The sequence below is a fragment of the Dromiciops gliroides genome, chromosome 3 (genome assembly GCF_019393635.1).
Source record: "Dromiciops gliroides isolate mDroGli1 chromosome 3, mDroGli1.pri, whole genome shotgun sequence".
In the NCBI taxonomy this organism is placed as follows: Eukaryota; Metazoa; Chordata; class Mammalia; order Microbiotheria; family Microbiotheriidae; genus Dromiciops; species Dromiciops gliroides.
In genome coordinates this window covers 581,102,474-581,108,071 of record NC_057863.1, presented here as the reverse complement: position 1 = coordinate 581,108,071, position 5,598 = coordinate 581,102,474, and the positions used below count along the sequence as shown (strand labels likewise).

Here is a 5,598-nt window from a genome sequence, read left to right as displayed (position 1 = left end):
AAGATATGGGTGCAAAAATATGCCATTAAGAATAGGTCTACAGGGCAGCTAGGTGGTGCAGTGGATAGAGCACTGGCCCTGGAGTCAGGAAGACCTGAGTTCAAATCCGGCCTCAGACACTTAACACTTACTAGCTGTGTGACCCTGGGCAAGTCACTTAACCCTCATTGCCCTGAAAAAAACGAAAAAAAGAAAAAAGAAAAAAAAGAGAATAGGTCTACAAACAAGGGAAAAGGAAAATTGGTTCAACTGATAAGTACTTGCAAAAGTCAAATCAAGTCCAATACCCTTTCAAGTTGCAGCATAGTGAGTCTTTCCCTGGCTTTTGTGGGAAAGAGGTCAAAAAGCCTCATAGGATATCTGCTGAACAATGCATCATGGAGGCAAACAGAAGGACACAGATAGATTTAATACCCATTTTCTTATATATTAGTAGTGCCCCCATAAAAGATAAAGGTCCTGTATCATCACTCTATAATTTAAGGGCTCTGTGAGCTAAATGATCTATTACCCTTCTGACACACAACTTGTATCTCTTACCAGACAAGGGAGGAGGAGCATTCCTTGGGCAGCTGTCCAACATGTTATTCACATGGATTTTTAGTCCACTAGTGACACTGCCAATGGCTACTGCTGCAGGACCATGATTTTTGCCCACCAAAACGCGGATGTTCCTAGTACCTATGAAGATCCTACTCTTTCCCCATTTTCTTTCACTCCATCAAAGATTCTCTCATATTTGGAACTAATTCTGGGATGAAAACCTGGGGAATTCCTTCTTGCTCCCATAACATTTGTTTTGTCTATCCCCTGAAAGGCTCTGTGTCTCCTGGTCCTGTGTAGCCCCAGCTGTTTCTAGAAGACAAGTTTGAGCAGCAAGCTACATGAAAATCTTTACATAAATCATCAACCCCTCCCCTCCCTGCCCCACCCCAATTCTCACTAATTAGAAACCTTGACACCCTAACAGAAGAGTTTCTAGTCTGAAGATGCTGGTAGCAGTTTCCTTTAATAGAAAGAGATGCTGGATTTGCCACCTGGTGGGTTTGAGGACTTTGTTGTGTGAGCAAGGCCTGGGGCCCAACCTGGGCTCGTGGTTGTCAATTTTGAGATTAGACTCAGTTTCCTTGGCTCATTCCTCCTTTCCTTTATCACATTTCTCATCATGTTCTTTTGAAGATTGTGTATTCTCTGTAGCTCTAAGTTGCAATTTTGTGTTCTCACCTTCACATAAGACAGTATGATCCTTGGGCTTGTTTGGATGGGCTAAGGGTGCAGTAATGGTGACTGGAGACCCAGAGATGTCACTGGTCTTCCCACCAGGGGGATTCAAACAATATCGAGCCTGCAAAGGAGTAGGCTCTTCAAAGATACCACTTCCTTTGCCTCCTGGAGGATTTGACCTTTTTGGTGTATTCTGAGGTTCCTCAGATGCTCCAAAGATATTAGATGCCATTCTATTTGGTCTATTTGAAGGAATAACTTCTTCTGGAGTTCCAAAGAGATTGCTTGAGTCTCTTCCAGGGGGTTTCATTACCCTGGAGCTTGGCGTGCTGCCCTCATTCTCCTACCCCTGGAACATGTCGCCAGCAGCTGTGGTGGTGGTAGTGGTTGTGGCAGCTGTAGCGGCAGGGGCAGCAGCAGCAACAGTAGAGCTCCTCTTGCACTGCAGACCAGCTCTGGTTCCCGATACCCCCCACTCCCAACACCCTTACCCACCATCCCCCTCCACACACACACACACACACACACACACACACACACACACAGAGGGGAGCCACCTGCAGCTCGTCTATTGGGCGCCACAGCCCGATTCTTTCAATTTCTATTTTACCTTCTGCTTCTAGAATATCAAGGCAATTTTCCCTGAGAATATCTTGGAAGATGATGTCTAAGCTCTTTCCTTGATCATGGTTTTCAGGTAGACCAATAATTTTCAAATGATCTCTCCTGGACCTATTTTCCAGGTCAGTAGTTTTTCCCAGAAGATATTTCACATTGCCCTCTATTTTTTTATTCATTTGGATTTGCTTTATTGTGTCTTGGTTTCTCATAAAGTCACTAGCTTCCATTTGTTCAATCCTATTTCTTAGACAATTATTTTCATCAGAGAGCTTTTGTACCTCCTTTTCCATTTGGCCAATTTGACTTTTTTCTCATGTCTTTCCTGCATCACCCTAATTTGTCTTTCCATTTTTTCCTCTACCTCTCTAACTTTATCTTCAAAGTCCTTTTTGAGCGCCTCTATGGTCTGAGACCAATTAATATTTTTCTTGGAAGCTTTAGATATAGGAGCCCTGACATTGACATCTTCCTCTAAGGGTGCACCTCAATCTTCTTGGTCACTGAAGAAACTTTCTGTGGTCCTCACCTTTCTCTGTCTGCTCATCTTGCCTTTCTTGTACTTTACTTTTAGCTCCTTAAAGTGGGGCACTGTGTCCAGGCTGCACTATCCCAAGCTTCAGGAGTCCCAGGTTGTATGATTTAAGGAGGATCAGGTTCTTCATTCACGTGGCCTGTTCCCTGGTCCATAGATGACCCCAGACCAACTTGCTAATCAACCAGCCTTATGTATTGTGGTTGTCAGCTCTGACGAGCCCGTGCCTTTCCCCCACCTGGGCCACTGCTACTCAAGCCTATCTCCTGGTTCCCAGCAGGGGTGAAAAACCCCAAGTTCTGCCTCAGCACCAGCATAGACCCCTGTAAGTCTCCCCCCTGCCAAGGGCTCAGCCCTCTCACCAGACTGTGAACTTAGTTCCAGAAGACACTGGCACTTCAGCTGATTCAGAGGCTCTGGGGGTCTCCTTCTCTGGTGAGGCCTTCCTGGGACTAGATCTGTATCAGAGTGACTGTGGGGTTGGGCTCCACTCCTGTCTCAGCATAGCAGCTCCCTCCTTCTGACCTTCCAAGCTGTTCTTGGTTAGAAGATGATTTCAGCACATTCTTCTGTGGGTTTTGCTGTGCCAGGCATTGTCCTATGGCATTATTTAGATGTTTTTTATAGCGATTGTGTCATGAGTTGGAGAGCTCACTCTTGCCATTTCCTTCTGCAGCTTGTTTTACAGGTAAAGAACTGAGGTAAATAGGGTGAAGTCACTTGTCCAGAGTCACAGAGCTAGTAAGTTTCTGAAACCAGATGTGAATTCAGGAAGATGAGTCTAATAACTTAAAGCTGGCCTTATTAATAAAATTATTAAATTACCTGGAAACATAGTTCTCAGCCTAACCTCTGCTAAGCTTCACTTTCACATCACCATCTGTATTTTGGAAGACTCAATCTGAAAGTCCCATAGGCATCCCAATCTCAAAATGTCTAAAACAAAGTCATTATCATTCCTTCCAAATGCTTTACTCTTTGAAATTCTCTATTACTTTCAAGGGCACTGCCCTCTACCTAATCACCCAGGCTCTTCAATACCCCACATAACCACTGTTATCAAATCTTGTCACTTCTACCTTCAAAACATCTTTCATATATATCCACCCCTGCCAGCACACACACATAACCACTACACTTGTCTAAACATTCACGACTTCATACCTGGAAAATTCTAGTAGCCTTCCCTTTGGTCTCCTTGACTCTATTCTCTTCTTCCCCCAATCCATTTTTCACTCAGTCACCAAAGCCATCTTCTTTTCTTAAATAGTATTTCTCCCCAATTACATGTAAAGATTGTTTTCAACATTCATTTTTATGAGATTTTGTACAATCATGTTAAACACATTTCTACATTAGCCGTGTTGTGAAAGAAGAATCAGAACATAAGGGGAAAACCACAAGAACGAAGGACTCAGGTCCTTCCAACTTCAAAGCCAGTGCTCTATCCACTGAGCCATCTAGCTGCCCCCATCAAAGTCCAGTAGCAAGACAAAAGTTAAGAAACTAGTGATGGCCCAGGATATAGTGGATGGCCTTGGTATCTCTGATGCCTGACCAAGTTCCAACCACTCCACAACAGCAACTATAAATTGTTCTCATCCACCCATTCAATCAGGGAAAGTATTCACATGCTTTGGGGTGGGCATCCCCATAACTCACCTACTTTGGGCTAGATGAGGTGTTTAGCAGGACTAGCACCTCTGGTGTGAGGGCTTAATAAACGCTTTTCTGGACTGTTCATCGAGCTTTGGTGAATGAACTCTCATCTGTGGCTCCAAGAAGCTGTAGCAGCCACACCCTAGTAACCCATCTAGGAAGAAGGGCTAAATCAAATCGAGAGTAAGGACAGGTCCCATGACCTAAGCCTGCACTCAGTTGAAGGGTGAAGGGTGGCATAGGAAGAAACACTGCTAGGGTTTCTGTGACTGTGAACCCAACTACACAGTCCTAATCCAGTGCTTAACTCAGTGCCTGACACAGAATAGATATTTAAAGAATGTTGATTATTTAGACTTAATGGAATAAGAGTAATTAGGTCTCTAAAACTAGTGGTGATGGCCCAAGCTGCTGTACATGCATACCCACGGAAGTGGGACAGGGAGGAAAGACTAAAGAAACTCTGAATGCTGCCCCTTCCTCTTCAAAGGGAATAATTGGCATGTCCACACTACTTCAAAAGAATATAATCAAAATGTCAAAAAAAAACCCCTAACATCCCCATAACTTCCATCCACAATAAATCACGCTCATTTTCTTTTTTGACTGCATTGCTAGACTGATAAATGAAGGGAATGTTCATCATTTCTCATAGCACAACAATATTCCATCCCAATTCTATACCACATCTTGTTCAGCCATTCCCCAATTGTTGGGCATCCCCTGAATTTCCTTTTTTTTTTTTTTAATTTTTTTCAGGGCAATGAGGGTTAAGTGACTTGCCCAGGGTCACACAGCTAGTTAAGTATCAAGTGTCTGAGGCTGGATTTGAACTCAGGTCCTCCTGAATCCAAGGCCAGTGCTTTATCCACTACGCCACCTAGCTGCCCCCCCCCGAATTTCCAATTCTTTTCCACCACAAAAAGAGCTGCTATGTTTGTACTTTTAGGTCCTTTTACTTTTTCTTTGATCTCTTTAGGATACAGAGCTAGTGGTACTGTTGTTAGGCCTAAGGTTATAAACAGTTTTATAGAAAGGAAGAGCTTTCTTTTAACTGTTCTCCTCCCCAAAATGGTTACAGCCAGCAATCTCAAAATGAAAGCCAGCCAGGGCTACTTATCCACAGGCATCTCAGGGGCATTATGACCCTGAAGAAGATTCTCTTTCTCCTTCTGAAGCACTATATTCCAAATTAATGTGTGGCTTGAATCCTACCCAGTTGCACTTGCACATCGAAATTAGGTTCATAAAATCTCACAATTTAAACATTTTTTCCCTGCCTGTCACATCTTCCCTCCATTCCCAGACTCATTCTTGCATTCAAGTAACCAGAATTAGCAGAGATTTGAATGGCTATACATATTTTAAAGTTTTGTCAAAAACATACAATAAATAAAACAGGGGCGGCTAGGTGGCGCAGTGGATAGAACACCAGTCCTGGAGTCAGGAGTACCTGAGTTCAAATCTGGCCTCAGACACTTAACACTCACTAGCTGTGTGATCCTGGGCAAGTCACTTAACCCCAATTGCCTCACTAAAAATAAATAAATAAATAGAACAAA

At 43.3% G+C, this 5,598-nt stretch overlaps 1 pseudogene; it reads right to left on the bottom strand.

The window, feature by feature from the left end:
- Positions 1–1,008: 1,008 nt before the first annotated feature.
- On the bottom strand, positions 1,009–1,582 carry LOC122745772 (annotated as a pseudogene).
- Between the last annotated feature and the right edge of the window lie 4,016 nt (positions 1,583–5,598).